This window comes from Mastigoproctus giganteus, chromosome 13 (genome assembly GCF_048544385.1).
Source record: "Mastigoproctus giganteus isolate SK-2022 chromosome 13, ASM4854438v1, whole genome shotgun sequence".
NCBI lineage: Eukaryota > Metazoa > Arthropoda > Arachnida > Uropygi > Thelyphonidae > Mastigoproctus > Mastigoproctus giganteus.
Window position 1 is genome coordinate 125,377,511 of NC_143587.1, and position 21,970 is coordinate 125,399,480.

At 36.9% G+C, this 21,970-nt stretch overlaps 1 protein-coding gene and 1 non-coding gene across 2 annotated transcripts in view; one reads left to right on the top strand and one right to left on the bottom strand.

Annotated features, from left to right (window-relative positions):
• The window catches only part of NetA (Netrin-A), a 184,427-nt gene that overhangs the window by 62,244 nt on the left and 100,213 nt on the right, over positions 1-21,970 (bottom strand). The window lies entirely within an intron of this gene.
• TRNAG-UCC (transfer RNA glycine (anticodon UCC)) lies at positions 10,175-10,246 on the top strand. The gene has a single exon. It is a non-coding gene; the product is annotated as a tRNA-Gly (tRNA).

Here is a 21,970-nt window from a genome sequence, read left to right on the forward strand (position 1 = left end):
CACTGAAAATAACCCCCCTCCTTTATTTTATTTAATCCCTTCATAGCCTCGCACACTCCATAAATTAGCTCACCCCCAGGGGCCTATTCAGGGGTGGGCAGAGGGGGAATATGCCCCTCCTTTAACCAAAAATTTGTTAAGAGGTCAGAACACAGGCGTTCTGAAAAAAAAAAAACTCAAAAGCCTGGTCGACATGCCCCCCCTTACGACGTTACCTGGACCTGGTTTCCATGCCCCTCTCATGATTATACCTGGATACGCCACTGCCTCCCCCCACCCAGAGATGTCCAACTGCCAAGTTTAGCAGTCCCAAGTCGTCCTCCTAAGAACTAATTATCGCTCCTTCCCCAGTCTGGTTGCTGATCTTTGAACTCTCTCTCTAAAAGTTATGTACAGTGTATATATCCATTATATAATTATTAATAATAATAGGTTGTAGTGATAAAACGGAACGCCCGTGTATATGTCCATAAATATTTTAGATGCAGCCTCCAGTCCTGCGTACAACGTCATAAGTCCGGCTCACTATTTTTTTATACGATGGTCCAATAAATTAATGATAGGATATCACGTGCCTGCTGGCTGCCTGTTAACAATGCATGGTACGCTGTAAGCGTTACAGTACATTGTAACCACGAAGGACTCTTTTTTTCTTTAATTATCGCTAGAGACGTTAAAACCTTAGTTGTAATTTTTCAGACCATCTATTTTTTTAAAGATATACTTCAATGTGCTATGGTCACCACCCCAACCACCGAAATTTCTTTGGATACTATCCATTTTATGACACTGCAGTTGATATTCGCTGTCGGTTCCTGCATCACACTCTTAATACTGCCCGGATCCTTTGTGAGAACCAGGTCAAGGGCATATGAGCTTCTCGTTCCATCTCTGAAGTACTAGAGTATTATTATTATTATTATTATTAAAATCGTTTATTAAAAAATAGCAAGTGTTTGCTTTCACCCCTTATACACAGCCGACCGGCTAGAAGGGTATACAAAATGCAAGAATTGCAATTATATACAATAAGAAGAGTAAATAACAGTGATCTGGTTAGTTCAAAAATATGAATCCCACTTGGTGGATTGCCGGCCTACAAAAAGAAATGAATTAAAATCATTCGTAAAAATACCTATACATTCAACTTCAAGTTATCTAAACAGATTTTTATCGTGCCTTTCGGGGTCTTTTTGAACACCCCAATGTCATCTCACACCACACAGACTTAACTTCCACCTAGAACTTGGTCAGATTCTAGAAAAGGTCTGATCGCTTTCGGGTATCTTTTGATAAGAATCATTACTCTTCTACCTATTCGGGTATTCCTAACTCTCCTGTAACGATAATGAAATTCTTCGTCTCTTATTTTTAAGTAGCAACATATCTCAGTTAGTTCTACAATATTAGTGTTAATCTATCTGATCAGAAGCTCAAATTCATTCAATTTATTTACAAAATAAACGAATTTGACATAGACAAGTCAGTTTCTGTTGAACAAATTTAGACATGCTCATTGCTTTTTACTACTCTTATACATCCTTTGAAAACATCCTAGACGGATGTTTCCAAAGTCCCAAAAACCACACATCTCCGGTTACACTTGCTGGAACAACATTAACTTGGTTGAGGAGTAGACCTGGCGTATAAGGTCACAATGCGTTATAAGGGATTTTGAAAGTGCCTGTCATTCTGTGCTAAACACACTCGAACCGAACGACACATGCTTTCGGCAAAAAAATAAATAATTTTACTTACTTTGAATTGTTAAGGGGTTTTAAAGAGATAACCTTCATCATACCTTTAGCAAAACGAACTTTAACACAGGTAAAAGTCGGAAATAAAATGAAAAGCGTTGATATTTGACTTTTACCAACGCAAAATATGGTAAATGCTGGGATTTACTAAATTTCGAGCTAGTACCAAAGCGAATTGGTAAATCCTAGGATTTACCAATTCGCTTTGGTACAAAATACCTGTCTGTGAATTGGTATATCCTAGGATTTACCAATTCACAGACAGGCATTTTGTGAACTACTCCTCTGAACTTATGTGGTCGTCCTGCAGTATAGACAAAAATTTATTATTTATAACTTTTATAAACGGTCAATGATGCTTACAAAAATTAAATACATATTTCCATGCTAAGTGAACCCCTCAAAACAGAAGGGTTCGTTTTAGACGATTTTGCAATAGACGTAGGTGGTACCGGTTATTAAATTAGTTCAGCTGCAAGCCTTTAGAGATGTTCTTGGTGAAGTTTATTGGATTAAACAGATTATCCTATCCTTGGATAATCATAAACTAAATAGCCTTCATACTATACGTAGCATTCCCAATGGAAACCATATTTACCGCTACATAAAATTAAATTGAAATTGCAAAAATATATCATGTATTCAATAATACAATTAACTATCCTTAAAAATATCCTACATTAAAATTAAATAGCAGAAATGCACACTATAAGCAATTATAAATTGTCCAATTCAACCTACGATAATGTACTTCAAATACACTAAAATTTATGATATACAGAATTATAAACAACAAATAATAAATCACAAATACAGTAAGGTTTAATCTCGAAAATCTCACTATCAGATCCTTACAGTACTGATCACAATAAATAGCTATTCAGGCTCACTCACGTGATTCTGAATAGTTGTTTACTGCGATAGTTATTCTGTAAGCAATAGTTATTCATTACTATAATGAATAACTTAGTACCTGCGATAGGTACTGTAAGCAATGTGAGATTTTTAAACTTGGTCCATAGTTCAGAAGGTCGGAGTTATTCAGATTGCAAAAAAGTGGAGGGGGAAACCCATACCATGATTATGCTGTACAGGTCGAAATTCTCCCCCACCCCTCCCCTTCGCCAGTACAGGAGTTTCCAGCGAAAAATCAAGTTGGGCAACTTCATCAGAAAAGCGTTAATTGTGCCTGGAATTCTTAGTAATATGCTGCATTGGAAATCTCAGCAATGTGTTATGCAAGTATTTAGACGGGATCCACATGCTTGCGAATGGCTGCGTGGGAAATAATTTTTCCTTACTGCATTCTTGAGATCTGACTGGTCCAACTGAATGAGGTCGTTATACGACAACCACTATCTTTCCTTCACTCCCTCTCTCTACCCCTAAACACAGAAAATATGAGACTGTATGGCGAGTTGAGTCGGCTTGTGAAGAGATTCACTTCCTGCACTAATAATTAGCTCTGGCAGTGATCGGTCTAATTATTTAATTACCTGCTATGATTAATTTCCTCGCACTACAAATACTGTATTCATTCGTATGCACCCTCAGTCCATTACACTGTCTATCGTAATTTTTTCCGCTCTTTCAGCCACACACTATTTAATTTTCCACGTGCGACAGGCGGCCGTACAAAGCTCCTTTTCTTCTACTGATCTTATCAACATCTTCTCGACTTCCCGACTTGTCACTCCCTGTCTTAGAGTGTAAAGTAACAAATCTTCCAGCAGACAAGAACCTTAGATAACCGTCTGTTGTGGCTTTTATTTCCCCTTCCCCCCCACGTACGACAGGGTGTCTTGCGTACTGCGAGGCAGACAGTCAGGTCGGAGCCGTCACTAATTGTTTTTAATTTAGACGGAAGTGTAAGGGAGAGGGATAGGTAGCGGTGAGATGATAGTACCTGCCACGCGATTGTTATAGACGACGTTTTTTCCTTAATGGGATTATTCATCTTCTCGACATGAGTAAAAATAATTTGGGATAATACACTGAGGAGCCTTTGGTTCTCGGTGTATTATCGCCAGCAGGTAAAAAAAATACGAAGACTAATGGATGGTTGAGATAAGGCTATAGGACGGGTGGTCAAGGATTAGAAATGATAAGGCTAGAAGAATTCCAAGAAAGAATAAGTGGTAATACTGGGAGGTAAGAAACATTTCTCGCATAGAATTTCTTCATCTCGTTGGTACAGTATTTAATAGGAGAATTGATAACACGAGTTAATTAACTATTCCTAATGTTATGAAGATTGACTGTGTTAGGGCTTTTAAATTCCAGCATGATTGAGTATCTACGAGATCGTACTACGTGATCTGACTTCTCTTGATGAGTATCGAATACTTGTGAGATACAGTCTGGCGAGAAATTCCCAATGAAAGGGGACGGGACGATAATTATAGTTATTCGTGAAAAGCAAAGAAGAACATGGTGATGTACAAGCAGACGAAGGAAAAAAGCTTGGTTTGATTTAGGACGAACTTTGGCATCCCAAATCTCATCCTAAATAAAACCAAGGTTTAAATGACAAATGTTTTTGTGCCAAGCCAATGAATTCTCTAGCATTGTTGCTGTTATGGATATTGCATCAGGCATCCATGTAAAACTAGTTACTGATTACAATAAAGATATAAATATTGGTAGAAGAACCACCTGTATTCTGCTACTGTTTCGATGAAAAACTCCCAAAGAAATTTCTGGTCTCGAGATACAGTAGCAAGCTTTCTTCCAAGGTTGCTTAGACATAAACTTTTGCGTGTTTGATTTTTACACTATCCTGAGTTAATCAGGCAGTACTGCACGGACCGGTGATTGGGAAACGGTGTCTTCAAATGTCCTAATTCTTACGAAAATGTGATGAGAAAACTATAAATTCGTTATTCTAAGCAAAGTTGTCTATATATGAAAAACTGAGAACATAATCTCAAAGTGAACGAACTCAGTAATTCCAGATGAAGGTTGACGCTGTTGTCTATTTACACATTAATTACCCAGCGACTTCCACTATTATCCCATCTGTCCTTTGCCACGTCTTTCAACAGGAAAACCTAACCTATCAATGTCACTACAACCCACCTCCCTTTAGGGTACAGGGAGGGGAAAATTGGTAATTCGTTTAACCATCTGCATTCCAAACACTCCGATAACAATATAGCCCGTCTTTATAGTGGGTTGTTTGGAGTCGGAATTTTCAAAGGAGAGGGAGTTACAAAATGAAAGCGGTAGGGAAGGGGGCGTGCTTGGTGTGCGGTCTGTCTCCCATTGTTTTTTGCCATCAATCACTCAAGACCGTCTTTGACTCCAAGGTTCCCAGATGACCAGCAACAAGGAAGAAAGCGTGAAGAAGGTCAAAAGTTAACTGTAGCAATGGAACGCCAGATGTGAGCGTGTAGTTTCCCTTTGAGAAAAAAGTGGTCAAGTAGTTGAAGGTAGAACCAGCAGCGATTGCCCACAACAAATGACTTTATATCTTCTTTCAAATGTCATCAATGGTTTTATTACATCCGGGTCCCCGAAATCTCTATTGCTCTCAATTTCCAAACTATTGTATTGGATACCACACCTATTTTCATCAAATCTTTATACAACAGGGCTTATCCATAATATGAATGAATGGAAATGAATAAAAGCTGACTAGCTCCATTGTAATGTGAGTGTTTGCGTAGTGTATGTGCTGTTTATGAAAAAATATTAATACTGGCTGCGTTTGGAATTTGGTGGTTGAATGAACTTCAGCAAAAAAGCGCTAAATGTGCCCGTAATTTTCAGTACATGCTGCAGTAGTGATCTCAGCGATGTGCTACCTAATTTCTTGGACCAGTCTATAAAAACTCAGCGAGTACTTAAAGACTAGTCCAACACAAAACGGAAAGCAAGTATTGAATTAAGAAAACTATATAGTTTCGTTAATTATATTGCTTAAATTCATTAAAGTGAAAAAAAAAAATCTTTACTGTGAAACATACTGTACTTTCGTATATAATTACAATACCTAAAACAAAACCAATTTTACAATTTTCTTGTTAAAGCCACGCTATACGCGGTTGCAAAATGGGTTACACCCTTGGCCTTAACGATTACCTGGATTTTCTTTCTTTTTTTTTTTTTTTTTTTTTTTTTCAGAAATAAATTAATAGCTTGGAGTTAACTGATGAATGCTAAAGTATCGGAAGTTTTTAATTCAGTCACTTTTTGTCCGATTTGCCTTATGGCTACATTCCAAAAAAAAATAAATAAATAAATAATAAGTAGAAAATAGCTCAGGAAAAGGAGTCGTTTTTTGATTTTATGTATTCTAAATTGAACACACACACGACTTGAGAAAGAAGAAAAACGGCTTCAATTCATTCATCGTGCTCTGTTTTTCGGAAGGTGGTGTTTATCCAATTAAAGGAACATATTCCATTACATCCTTTTATCACCCTTCTGGAAAGAATGCCCTCATCCAAATGGTTACTGTAAGTAATACATACGTTAAAAAAGAGGGGCAGGCAAAAGAAACTGTGTGATGAATGCCTAATTACTTACCTGCACTTGAAAATATCCGTGAACTCATTCTTGATTTATTAGCGACCTCCGTTGACCTGCAGTAAGTCGTAAATGCAGGGAAACGAATCCATCTTAATTTAATAGTCACGATCTTGACATACACTCTTCATCCATCGTTTGGAAATAACGGCTTTTGTCTATGTTTTTTTTTTTTTTTTTTTCTTTCTTTCCTTCCTTTTTTTTTTTTTTTTTCCAATTCTGCACCAACTAGCACAGGATTCAGTTTATAGCTATTATTCTACTGGTTAGATATGAAAAGTGACCTTCATTTTAACAGAGCTGAGCGCTGAATTAAAATTTGAATCTTTCGTCATTAATTAAAACCTATTATAACAGGCAATTTATGACAAATAATTTCTCTGATCTTATATGAGCGTCCCAAGATATAACACACACATTATACGTGTGTGTGTGTATATATATATATATTTCTAATTAAATCCAAATGAATCGAAAATTAGACCGCAGAAATAAGAGCAAAATTAAGCGAAAATAAAAATAAAAAATAAGGATAGTAGAGCAAACATCAGTGACATCAAATATGCAAACTCCAAATGCTGCGTGCATTTAACTGTAATATTATGTTTCAATAAAAAGAAATGAAAGTATACCAGTAGCGTGGCAAACCAGTAGAGCGAAGAATTTAACATACAAAATTAAGAATAGAGAACTGTTGGGGAAACATTATTAATTATTATTTAGAAAATAGAGTCCAAATTACAGTAAAATTTAGTGGAGCCCTCCATGATAAGCACCAGTTTCCGAAACACGTGAAATATCATTATATGTACATGTAACTAGTCAGCAATACCGAAATTAAGTAAATCTAAAAAACTTTAGAAAAATAAAATAAAATAAAATAAACATAAATAACCCTAATAAACCCTCTTGAACCCTGGTCCACTCAAGGAACGCGTAATACGCACTCTCGCTCCTGACCACTGGGCTACGTCATATGAGCCAGTGACCAGTTTGACATCAGTTTAGAAACGCTGAGACCTCAGAAGACAGAAGTGAGTACAGCTGAAGAAATGTATGCTTCATTCAATTTATGATTAGTCTCTTCCCTAAACAGTAAATTTGACATACAACCAAGGTGTTGTCATACAGCTCGTCAGCAGCATGACAAGTTATAGTGCTGGCAAAAACGAACTAAGAACCTGAAGCAATTCTTTCTAAACTTCAACGCTTCCCCCCCCCAAGTTCTGCTCACGATTCACAGTTTAAGACGACCCCCCCCCCCATAATACTTGCTAGGATTTTGTTTATTATCATTTCTATAAAACAAGGAACCTCTCAATCCCCATGAATGCCAGATTTTAAAGTTTACTATAGTTAAAGAATAGGCTTTAAAAAAGTAATTGTAAAGAAATATTGATACTTCGTTGAATAAACAGATAAACACCTGAAATGTAACAAATAGGTTATGGAAAGTTTTAAGATGCTATGGTTGTATCTTTTGTTTTTGAGCCACAAGCAATGTCGGTAGTCTGGAGCCCTGGCGCATGTATTTTTCAGAGTATAAACGAAAAAAAAAAGGGGGGGCGATAATTAGACTAAAATGAAGCGCAATTAAAAACTAAGAAATTATACATTATATTAATGTATTTGGAAAATTAAATGCACTAGGCATAATCCTTATGGGTTTTGATAATTAACTATATAATATCGGTGTAAATACACCATAGTTAACCCATATATTTGAGCTACGATTGTAGCGTAGAAGGCATCGTTTTAAATGTATCTCATAATGTGGTTGCCTTCACAACAAGATAGCTACTATTGAATTACTTCAAATAAATAACGCTTCTCTAGTAGAGAAGGCTACTGTTATTTATTTTCAGCGGTACCACCACCCAGACGATCGTTTCGAAGCTTTTTGGCTTCGTCATCAGTGAGCGGGTAGGTAGATCGTCTGGGTGGTGGTACCGCTGAAAATAAATAACAGTAGCCTTCTCTACTAGAGAAGCGTTATTTATTTGAAGTAATTCAATAGTAGCTATCTTGTTGTGAAGGCAACCACATTATGAGATACATTTAAAACGATGCCTTCTACGCTACAATCGTAGCTCAAATATATGGGTTAACTATGGTGTATTTACACCGATATTATATAGTACATTATATTAATATAATACTGTATATAGTAATTGCGTTTACTGAGTCCCCACCTCCAGAGCAATATTGGGGCTATAAAACACCTGCGCCTCTGCACACGTAAATCAGTCCTTGCCGATGAGGTATCAGCCGCTGCATATCGCATACTGATCAGGTACTTCCCTGCCATTTTGGGAATCAATGCCAAGGAAGCTTAGAGGTATCGATGACGGAACTTGTCTTGAATACGGTCACTGGGGACCATATTCAAGACAAGCCTTTCATGAGATTTTAGCAAAGGAGGTTGTATCCGCAATTTGGTGTTGTCCTGCGGAGGGTAGCCAGATGGGGCTAACGCTCTTAGTTGGAGAGGTGCAGAACATCTGAGGAGAAATACTAACGCTCGTGTTATTAACTGAGACAGTATACTTTCCAACTCATTGCTGATGTATTGCTATTAGTTGAAGCACGTCCAGGCTGTAGAATTTGTCCTTGTACTGTCAGCAGGGGCACGTGGATGTGTTGAAGTCCATGTGCCCTTCGGTCGGTTTGTTGGATCACTCATTTACCTATTTTAACCCTCAAGTCTAGACAGCCGCTTTCACTGTTATCGATAGTGTAAATCTAACAATTCCATGGTTTGATTGGAGGAAAGCAAAATTTTGTTATCAAATCACGAAGCAATGCGATGTGTGTATGGACTTCTTAATTTAAAATTTTCTAATAGAGAGAGAGAGCACGAAGTTTTCCTCGCGGTAGTAAATGGTTATAATCACTGTTCCACGCCATGTGGAAAATGCCAAAATTCGAATCGCGTCAATAACATGCGATATCTTTATGGACTCCCCTCCCCTCACAGCGAGACGTTAGTCAGTCTCAGGAGAACGTTGCGTATGGTTATTTCTCCCAAAAACTTTTGTTTTTCATCCAGCAAACCAACCGAAGAATACACGTAATTACACTTTGATCTTAGTCAAAAGGCCGAGAAGCGATAACAGGTAATTATAGATACAATATACTGAAGACGCCTGATAACCTTAGTTGCTTTGGCGCCTAACACACATCTAACGATACATTTGTATCACCGACACCACTATAAAGTAGGTCCCGTAAGGAAGTGTTGGGAAGTCCTTAAATGAAGGATGTGGTCAGATTTCTCTTTGCACCAGCCTTCTATAGAGCGCAAGGAGCCCACTAATGCGGAGGCGGGGGGGGGGGGGTGAAAATGGCACTGCATAGAATCATAGACTAACAGGAGAGAGAGGCATATAAGGTGTATTTGTATGAGGGCAATTAATCGCATTAATTTGACACGAATTATTACAAAACCTTTTAGGTTTTATCCAGCATTAACTGTTTAATAATTCTGGTCACTTGAGGTTTAATTTAATAATAACAGTAGTTATTATCATTATGTTTTGTTTTTAGTACTCATCGCCCAGTGATTTCATCTCACATTTATTCCATTACTTTAAAATAAGTCAATTTAAAAAAAAAAAAAAAAAAAATCTAAAGCTTCCAACAGGAACGAGTTTCATTAAATTATGCTTATTTTCGAAATTTTAAATAATTTGTTAACACCCAAAAAAAAAAAAAAATAAGGATTTCAGATTCAAATATTAAGCGTTCTTTCTCCCTTTTTATTTTACTTTATTTTTGTAAAAAAAAAAAAAAAAAAAAAAACAACAAGTAATTAACAAAGATCGAAAATATTACTAACTCGTACTGTGTATAGTTCATAAAGGGTTACATTAAACAGTACGTTACAGGCGACGGTGGTATAGTGGTTAGCATAGCTGCCTTCCAAGCAGTTGACCCGGGTTCGATTCCCGGCCGTCGCAATTTTTTTTTCCCTTTAATCTGCATATTATTCTCACTCACTAATTTTATTTTATTTGATTTGATCGTAGTATCTCTAATTTTATTTCAAATTTCGAACAACAATGAAAACAATCATTTTTCTACCAGCCAAAAATTTCACGAGGGAAATTTTAACAAAAGGTGAATTTATCGATTGGGTTTAATTTCCGATTAGGGATCCTTCCCCACAATAAACACTACTCTAAAATCTAATGATCAAACTAGTTTACACGAGAATACCACTCAAACGTACTTTAAGCATTTAATCAGAATTCTCCAGAGGAGAAAAAATAAAACGACATAAAAGCCTATTTATAAAATGACACTGGCCCTGTTACAAGCAATAAGAAAAGAACGAGGCAACCCTACAAAGCTCGGTAATTAGCGGCTTACAAGGGTCTGTCTCGTGCGAGTAGAACTACCGTAATGCAACGCAAGCGTGTGGGCAGTCGGTGACATATATCGTATCTGCCGTATATTTCATTCTACGACTAGGGAGCCGCATGACATACGGACGCCAAGAGGTTGCTTCAGCCAGACGCATTAATCTTGAAACGGATTAAGTGTTCATCGCGGTCCGTTATTATTCAGCGGGGGGGAGTTGACAGCCGGTAAGAGACCCTCGCAAAGAGTATATTGTATCTCTAATGGTGTAAGACGTTCCCATTCTTAAAAAACGAGTAATTTTTCAGTGTTGTTGATAAGATCTTCTTGGGAAGATTTATTGTGGATAAAACAGAAGAGAGTGGAAAGAGCGAGTGACGGAAAACAGGAGTAGGGAGATTCCTCGCGTGCAGCTGTGACATATCAATTAAACCAAGACGGCTAATTTACTTCGGTGTTGGTGATCCGGCAGTCGCTGAAATAAACCCGCTGTAGCAGAGGGTGTTACAAGTGTTTTTTGATGTTGTCTTTAGGGCGACATCGCCAAAAAACTTACTCGGGGGAAAGAAAAAGAAATCTAGCGTGAACATAATGATCAGCAGATAGTTTAATTCTAAACTGCGACAGTCGACAGATCACTTGGAGTCACTTTTAAAGAACGTGTCGGATTCGTGTAAGATTCCAGCAATGTTTCAACTTCCAGGAATGTTAATTAGAATATTAGAGTGTGTGATATACAATTCTTATTCAAGACCGAAAACGAGAAAAAATAATAAAAATCGTTAAGTTGAGTAGTTAATCTTTCAGAGTTTTCAATCCTATATCCTTGGGCATCACTAGAGGAATATCCATCCCAAACTTCAGCTCTTTAAACACTTACTGGGTATCCACAACATCTATGCATACCCAAGGATACCTAGGAATTACGGCACTATTTATTAACAACGCTTTATTAAGCGCAATTTATCATCAAAATACCTATTCGTTCTTGAACAGATCTGTGCGATCACTATAATATGATCTTACGTCGAAAAGTTTTGTCTCGACACCTAAACAAAAATTCTACTTTCTTCATAAGGGTTGGTTGACTAATACTGATAGCACAGGAATGATCACTGATTGAAAAACAAACTTTGAAAGCTTTTCTGTGCATAAGGACGAAAAAAAAAAATTAAGGTTCTCAATATTTTTTTCATATTTTTCCTTACACTCTTTTTTTATGTCACTAAACTTCATAAAATCACATCTCCCTACCTCATACGTAACATGACCCCAAATAAAAATAAGTATTTACATTTAAAACATATGTTTACATGTCGCTTTAAAAGGTGAAAAAATTGTCACTGTATATAAGAATGAAAATTATTTTATTTAGATAGTAGTAGTAATGGAAGCATGTGATGCAAGAAAGCAAGTGCATGAGCTTATGTAGCATCAGCCAACAAAAAAAAAAAAAAAAAACAATTTCACACATCCGTTCCCTCTAAAACTTTGTCCAGTTCCTCCTTGAACTTATTTAAGCTATCAACTTCCACAACGACAGATGGAAGTTTGTTCCAGCAATAAAACGTCCGCTGGCTAAAAGCAAATTTCCGCACATCTATTCTACAACTGTCTTTCCTCAATTTGAATTTATGCCCCCTCAGGTTTGTAATCTGCACAAGCGAGAGAATTCATCTTTCTCACAGACCTCAGAGAATTCATTTGAATTCTCTGAGGTCTGTGAGAAAGATATTCCTGTTGTTGGGATCAAATACTGTAATACTGTTTTATAATTTGAATATAATGTTTTAATAAGAGGAGATTCATAAAATCTATGGAAAAGTGTGATTAACTAACGATTTTAAAATATTTCAGATGGAAGACTGACGAATCGCCAAAGGAAAGAAAAGTGAACAGACAGCGAACGAAGGTATCATTGGTTGCAACTTAAGTCCAGAATTTCGGAAATGGATAGGAAATTCAACAGTTGTTGCTACCAAGAAAAATTAAATTGAAATTCAGATTGGCATTTACGAACTTTCTTGGGGAACGCGTGACAAATCAGAGTTCTTCACATTATAAAAATTTCAGAAAAAACATTAGAACTTACAACAGTATTATATCAATTGCTTCTATGGGTTCAAAAATTGATGGTTCACCTGGCATAGGTTTAATTCTTTGGAAATTCAAGGAACAGATAAAATTTTTGTTTTCTTTTTAACTAAAAAATGTTGCACAATCTAGTCGGAGTGGGCAGGTGCACCGTCCTGGTGAATCTGAACAAGTGATTCCCATTTAAGTGCCCATTTAAGACACTGAATCATGAAGGGGTTTCGACACTTGAAAGGTTTACTGGTAATTCGAAATGGTGAAAGAAATTATCAGTACACAAGACCTCGTAATCGAACAAAACAATCGGCAACACTGATTTTCATGCGTGTCTGGTGGTCTATTTTTGGTAGAGGAGAGGATTTCCATTGTAATCCTTACGGTCATACACTTTTTTATTTTACGATAACCCCAAACATGAAAGGTTATCGGAAGCTATTCCAGTACTATACATGGCACTAGAATACTATAGTTTCAAGGGTTGTGAGGATAATAGATACTTGTTGGCACTGAGCTTGAATTTCTGTAGACTGAAATTTTCACGAAATAGATGCATTAAGGAGGAACAGAAGTAAAAGGAATATTTAGTCCGGCGAGTCTGGAGTTGAACCATGGACATTGACTACCTGATGCGCGTATTCTTTTTTGGTTCGACAGAAAGAAGTACTACTAATTCAGAAGAACAGTAAACATGGAAATATCATCTTGTAGGAAAAGTATGCAACTTTTTGACGCTCCCATCCCTGTTATTACATAACGAAGTATTCAATTTTTTTTATGAAAAAGACTCGCCCAATCTTTTTGTTGACATTAGTGGGAAAAATTACCCTCCCGCTAGTAACGCGTACCCCTAATCTATCCCTCCCACTATATATTTAAGGAATTTGCGAATAGAAATCGCGAATTCAGTCAGTCATTCTAGATTATATCAATTTAACCAACAGTACAGTGTGTAAACTGGACATGAAAGGTCTAAGATGTTTGTGTTTTTGATTAATAAAAATCAGTTTAGCTAAATGATGGATAACTTTTAAGCGGATGAAGTATAAGTTTCACAAATGTCAATTTGTTGATAGTTTAACACCTATATTTCAATGAATAAATCTTTTTAATTTTCTTCTTTTTGTTAGAGCATTCAAAAAAATTCAAGAAAACGATTTCGTTATTTACTTCACATAACTGCAAGCATGAGTGACGTATGACGTTATGCTAATATAGGCGGGGCAGCAATAAGTAACCAGATCTGGGCGGAGTGCTTGGGTGTAATAAAGAAGGTGTGTGGATGTAATAAAAAATGCATCCGGGAATTTTTCTTTTGGTTGTTGTTGTTACAAATTAAGCACTTTCTAATATCGTGTACAACGTTGTGAAGCAATATAACCCGTAAATGTTTATACTAATTTGGTAACATCCTGAATTCTTCCATCTACTGGTAGGTACTGTACGTAAACCGTTCTGGTTAAATACCGAGGATGGCATAGTCAACCTCGGTAGTCTAAACATAATCACAGTCTGAACACCTAGGATGACATCCTCTGTGTTTAGCATATGTCAGAAATATTAATAAACAAATGCGTGAGCATTTAGAGAATAGCGAAGACACTCATCAGCATGTCAAAACTTGCGAAATTAATACAAAGTAAGATGGCTTTACAATCCTTGTTTGCAAGAAATAAAGAAATATGATTAGATGGGAAACAACGTAAAATTCCACGCAAACACAACATATTTAACTTTTTTTTAAATTTAAAAAATAAAAAGAAAGTAAAAATACAATAAATAAATTATCAATTCAATATCCGAGCTGTTGGTGTTTCAGCAATACAATATTTCTAACGAATATGGGGATTTCCGCGCATATATGGACACGTGCAATCGGCACTCACCACTGATCTAATTTGAATCAATTCCATTTAACTCTTTGGATCCCAAAGAAAACGGCGTTCTATCTTTGGGTGTCAAGGTTGTAAAGTGACCTGCAGCTGATCATCAGCCCTCGAATACATCTAGGATTACATCGAGAAAGACGGAATAAGAGGGCGAATAAAAATGAAAACAATTGTTATGCTATAAACATTCACACATCAGAATATTGATTTTTCTATTGTCATGGTAAAAGATGATCCTCTGATGGCACACTCCTCAAAATAGCAGTACGTGTTGGGGCAGTTGGTTCTCTCGTTGGATGATGGAGGAATTTAACACCAACAATACAATATTAGATAATGCAGAGAGTTTGTGATGCACCGAGGTGGTGTGAAAGAGGTTAAATGCTTTTTAGCAGTTGAAGATACAAAAAAGAGAGCCATTTATCGTGACATGTGCTTGTGCGAACCAAAGGCCTTGTTTAAAAGTGACATTATCATTATCCTTTATCGTCAATACCAGAAGTGTCGGGGGAGGAAGACATGCTAAAGTCCTTCCTCTCGAACATCGTGTAATGGACCAGAACATTGAGGGATTTTTTATTTAATAAATGTTGCATTTAAAACTAACGCAACTTCGCGGAACGTTTCACATAGGAACTATTGCGAAGTATACTTTTTCGGATCTTCTGCACCACAGCAGTAATAGCGGAACGGCCATTCCGCACACTGGCAAAAATAAAAAATGTGTTAAGATCAACCATGTGTCAAAATCGGCTAGAGTTTAGAAGCATTGGCTGTTGAAGACCTCCTAGCAAAGACCAGTCATTGCACTGTTTGCTAGTGCGTATAAATTATAGCCCGCAAAGTACTCTTGCGTTCTACAATATGAATTTGTAATTTCGTATAATATATTCTAATTAAGTGTTTCATTTTGTACAAACTTACAATTCTGCGTAATCCGCTGAATTCAAATGACAGTGATTACATGCCTAGATTTATTGTACTCTTTTAATATGATTTATTAGTGCTTGAATCCGAAAATTTTCCTTTAATTTCATTCAAATAAATCGACACATTTTCATATTGTAAGAAAAAACTATCACATAAAATATAATAAAATGATGACTCCACTTATACATAGCGTTACAAGTGAAACAGAGAAGAGCAAATTTTATCAAATAATTTAGTATCTGGTGAATCTAAACAAGTGATTCCCATTTGTGTGGCCATTTAAGACACACTGAATCATGAAGGGATTTCGATGCTTATGAATATTAATATTTACTGATAATTTGAAATGGTAAAAGAAATTGTCAGTACACAACACCCTCGTTATAGAAGAAAACAATCGGCAACACTGATTTTCATGCATGTCTGGTGGGCTATTTTTGGTAGAGTGTCCATATATGCGCGGAAATCCCCATATTCGTTAGAAATATTGTATTGCTGAAACACCAACAGCTCGGATATTGAATTGAGCATTTATTTATTGTATTTTTACTTTCTTGTTGTTGAAACAGTGAAAACTTAATGTGTAAATAATAAATGCAAATTATTTCAGTTTCCTCATTAAATTTTCACTGCTAATCTTTTATACTCCAGATAAATTGCATTTAAAAACGACAATCCGAAATATCCTCGGCCTAATTGTTTCAGATAACCGTGCCAAATTATTAGTTCACTGGCTCTAAGTAAACATTTTTAAGGAGATAACCACGGTCTTATAGATCACGGACTCCCATACGCTACCAGAAATGACAACGGACTTCAAAGTAGGTTTGAAACTTTGTCAAATGTTGTGCTAGATTACCGAGTTGTTGTTACAAATTAATTTAAACCATTAGTTTTATCTATTTACTTAAAATCAATATACTGATAACGTTGCTCAGTACGTACTTCTATAGCCGACTATAAAGCACAGCATCAGCTGAATTATTATATTATTTGGTAACGGTTTAAACAGACACTGTAAACTCCTCAAAAAAATCTGAATTCGTCAACTTGACAATATTCGCTGAGCTTGTCTTTTCTACAACTCATTTCAACATCGTTTTTCTCCTATCAGTCAGCGATCGTGCTACTGCTACTTCCACGAAGCACGAAGATATATTGTAACTTGCTACAACGTTTGCATGGTCCCTGCAGCTCGTATGGAGCATGCTTGCTCACGGACTTCAACTCCGTGAGCAAGCACGCTCCCTTTCCGCGAATAACCCACCAAAGAACACAATCACTGACACCTACACATACGAAAATCTAAAACACCCGTGAGTTTTCTCTTAACCTCAAACACGAAAGGTATTAGAACCTATAGTATTTAGTACCGAGTGGGTCGAAGGCTGAAAAGATATTTGTTGATATTAGGCTTTAATTTCTGTTGATTGTAGTTACCAGGAGATACACGTGAAAGAAGGTTGTTCCAGAAAACAAAAGTAGAATGGATAAATGAGGAAGGTGAAAAGTTGATTCTGTGAGTTTGGAGTTCGACACTGAATGGATGCTGATTAGTTGAGACACGTGTTCGAACTGGATTGGAAGAGAGTGGGGGTATTACACATGCCAATTCGACAAGCGACCACGGAAGTATCAACAGAAAAGGCATGTACAGAAACAATGTCTATGAGATATTATTTTTTTAAAATATTGTCAGATATTAGGATTATCAGAGAACAACTTCATCCTCCACGCATGTGTGTTATGTCTATGGTCGATTTGCTGGTCGAAAAATCAGAGTTTCCGGGAGGAAACATCTTGCTATCCTCCCTTGAAATAATTAAAACCAAATAAAAGTTCTTCGCGTCATTGATGGAATTCCAACTCGTCCCTTTTCCACCTTGTGTGGGAAGGACGGTGATAATTACTGTGCTATCCGCGAAGACCAGTCTGAGACAGAAAGTGGAGATTTTTGTGAGATAGCAGACAGGTTGAGGACACCACTCCAGATGTGTAAACTATTCCTATGTAGGGAAGATTTGGGATTTATGCAGAGTGAGTAGCTGTTCAGAAGAAAAGTAACGCCGAGAGCTAAATAAAAAAAACCCAGCTTTTTTAGACGCAAAGGAAGCACTATTTGTGTTGCGTTCATGCCAACGAAATACAAATAGTGCTCCCAAGAAGGAGATTAATCACTTATAGATATATGTGATCTTCTCTAGAAATCTGAGAGTCCTTGAAGATGAGCAAAGAAGCAGTCGATTTTTTTTTTTTTTTTGATTGAAAAAAAAAAAAAAAAAAAAAAAAAAAAGACAAGACTGAGTGTTAGAAGGGTTAAAGTTGACTAGCTTTTCTTCGCCCCATTACAAAATTACTGGATATCGGTACAGGCAAGTGAACATAACCAGCAGCTTTGTAAACAGACTGTGGAACCAGTTTCGAAACAAACACTGTCTCTCGAAGACTTGTCTGAGGCCGTCTTCATGGAAGATGACCGCTAAATGATCCTTGGTGTGAGGCAAGATAGGATAACACAGCAACTTGTTTCAAAGCTTGCTGGATCTACAGGATGGCTTGTATTCATACACACGCAACGTCTAGAAGGCTTCACGAGGTGGATTTTTATGCACAACTACCAGCTGTCAGTATTCCATTTTGAATACAAAAGAGACTGTTTGAATCGATATATTAATTAGACTGAAGAAGTGGGTGCCATGGTGTTTAATTCTATCAGTCGAGATAATCTCCACTCGGTTCTTATCTGGAGGGAAAGTAGAATCAGATTCCATCACGGAAAGAGGCATGTTGGAGGTGGTAATTTACTGATGGGGACCGAAATCGTTGGCAATGTCCGTACAGATTTCCATTCGTTCTCGCAAGGAACTGTTACTGCTTCCATTATCGAGATGGATTTCTGATCGCCATTTTCTGGAAGCAATTGGCCCAGACTTTCTTCTAGTGGATAATAATGCATACATATAATACTTAAAATTTAGTACAATTGAGCAAGCCTGGGACGCTCTAGGAAGGTAAGGTGTCATACAAGTCTCACCTCTCCCAGAAAACTCAATATGGGGCAGCGGAACAGTACTGGCCACAAATACTAATTAGATAATGGGTCACAGGCAAGGGGATTAAATGTAGACAAGGTAACATATGTAAAGGTTAGCGTGGGAGACTACGGGCCGAACGTGGCTATGGCTACTGGCGAGGAGGTGCGAACAATTTAGGCTAGGACAGAACAATACGAGAAGGACACAATCGGTCGGACATTCCTTTTGATCGGGGACCTCCGGAGTCCAGCCAGGTGGTAAATAGGGGTCAAATGCTCGGGTGAGATTTTAAAATTGGCGTCCGGCTGTCGGCGATCGCAAGGTTAGAAGATAGTGAAAAACAAATTCGTTAAAAGCACAAACAAAGTAGCGGCGCGCTTCAAAGGAACAGACAATCTGGGAAAATTATAATTTATTAAAATAAGAGGTTGAATTGTACATAGTAAAATTAGCTTGAGAAAAGTCGAAGGACGAATAGGGCAGAAAGAAAGTTGATAAAAAGGAGAAGATTGGTTATAGGGAAAAAAAAAAAGGGGGCAGACCTGACATACTAGGGCGGTACGTGATTGAGATGACAAAAAGGAGGGACCCCGAGTTGAGTATGTGGGAGACAAAGTTTAGATTCTTGTCGGCGTTTGGGAAATTGAGTTAAGACTGAGAGTTGAGTTTTTTGTCGTGTTATAAAATGTGAGTAGGAAGGAGATACTTGAATTGAGCTATGAATTGAATTAATGGAAATGGGTTAATGTTATACTAAATTGAGTTTTCTGTCGTGTTTGATAGTTGGGTAGATAGTTTGGACACAACACGCTGAGTTGAGTTTGTGGTGGTTTTAAGGAAATTGAAATAGTCAGCGGACACAGCAGTTAAGATTTTCGTCAGTGTAAGCAAAAGAAGTTAGTAACAGTTAATAGTTGAGGGTTTCGTCGTTGTAGAAATTATGTGTTAGCAGCAGTTGAGTTTTTTGGGGTGTTAGGAAGAGTAAGAAGATTAAGCCGGTCCGTCATTGGAAGGCAAGAGCAGTTGCCGTTTTTTTGCAAGTCAATCCGTCATGGATAGTAGCCGTATGCTAACGAGCACTGTCAAATAATTCGTATTTTAATAAGAAGTTTGTGAAAGGTGGAGTAAGGAAGGGTAGCGCCCTGTGACGTCTTCTTCTTGAAAGGGTTTTTATTAGGTGGAGCGAGGGTAGCCCCTGTGAGCTCCCTTCTTGTGGACAAGATAGCCGTATAAGGTGGAAAAAGGCCTCAGGATGGAGATAGCAGTCACCATATCGATGGAGTATGATAGTATGCAACGTGCCAGTCCAGTTCAGGTGTACAGTGAGTCCATCAGAATACCAGAACTGTGATCCTCACTAGAAAATTCGCTAAGAGTTCTAGAATGAATGCCCTGATATACGATGATGACATTTCCAACTAAGAGTGACAGGATCCAAAACAGCGAAGCCCGACTAAGAGGAAATTAAGTAAGTGACTAACATAGTATTCTCGTTACCTTAAAGGACTTTAGGACCCTAATAACAGATTAGTGGAGATTTAGGATACTGAGAGATATATACATGTATAAAAATATATACGTAATGTTGAGAGAGATAAGTTAAGTAATAATAATAGAAATTTGACAGTTAGAACTTTGTAATTAGTGAAAGGAGCTAAAGAAGAAGAAAAGGGTGTTAATGATAGTAGTGGCTTTGATTAATAATAAAACATATGTTATGTTATAAGCAAAGGAGAGAAAAGGAATATTTGTCGTAAGTTGTTCCCTAAAAAATGTAAGTATGATTAGCATTTTGGAAGGGGAGGGTAAAGTCCTAAACCAGTGTATAAGGCAAGAATTATGGAACATGTAAGGAAATTTATGGATCATGTGCAAGGAAGAAACTATAACAGTTGCTGTACTAATATTGTTTGTGTTGTAAAGGAAGGGATAACATTAATAGAGTATAACCAATGTACTTAGTTATATAGCTAATACTAAGTAGACAAAGTTGAATATTAATAGTACATGCCTCAGTTTGTTCATTTTTTTTATGTTGTATATATATATAAATAAACTATGTTATATTATATATTTGTGTGTGTAATTTGTCATCCTGGAACACCCAGCTCTTCCGAAGGGAATTATAATTAATGGAGAAGTTCCCTTGAATTTGGAATTCTCCTAGGAAGTAAAAGTCAGATGCGTAAGTGGGGGAAATAAGAATAAAGTGGACAAACATTAAAAGGGAACAAACAAAATAAAATTAAGAATAAATAAGAAAAAAACAATAAAACGAAAATAATTAAATAAAAAAATCATCGTAAATGAAATCCACCCCCCACACCTTACCACGAATGTGAATTGATGCCTCCAGTACCAATAAATAATTTGTTCTCAGCATGACAAGTCGGTGTAATGTTTGTTACCTATCTATGCTCCAATTCGGTCGCTCACGAACTCATTTGCATAACTGCAATTTCACGTCAAAATCTAATAAAATATTTTTGATTTATTTGTTTTTCTGTTTTACCTTAACTTTGAACCGATCTTGTAGTTCAGTGAGCCATGCAAGTATTAATGTTGGACTAACCGGTCCTTCTTGCTGCGACTGAAGGGGCCCAAATTTGTATAGATTTGAGACTTTTCAACCGGGGGATCAGGGTAATTTTACCCGCTAATTCCCCTAAGGAACAATCCTGACTGTGCCCCTGTAATTTTTTTACTAGTGAAAACAATTTGACTGTATATAAGGCAGTCTCTTAAAGAGAAAGTGATATTTGCCTACATTAAAGATAAATGGTGTTCGGAGCAGGTATGCGAAATAGAAACCCTTTTATGAAGCTCTACAACTTGAACAATCTTCGATATTAGCAAAAGCTGACATGAAAAACTGTTTCTACCGTACCGTGCCTCTAAATGAAAAGAATAAAAAAAAAATATATTTTTCAAAGTAAAATTTCATGTCATCAATATAGATCAAACATTTTGCGTGTGTGTGTTCCCCCATACAAAGGTTAGTAGGATCATTAATAATAACTGTAAACAGCAGCAATTCCAAGGACGAGCCTTTGGGGGAACACCGTTGTTCGATATACAATCATTTGGGGTATAGCTATTAACTGTAACCCTACAGGGTCTTTTTCCAGATAACTTTTAAACTCAACGTGTAGGGGTCAAGTCCATCATCATGATGAAGATTTTCAGTAAAAGTTGATGACAATCTATCAAACGCTTTACTGAAATTTGAGATGGAAAAAATGGATTTGTTTGTTCTAGTTTGTATTAGACTCCTCTTAACTCAGAATTCTGCTAGTTTGGTTTTCGTTTGACCGACCTCCAGAAAAGCACGTTGATGGACGGTGATATGGGAAGAAGAAAGATAGGGGGGGGAAGA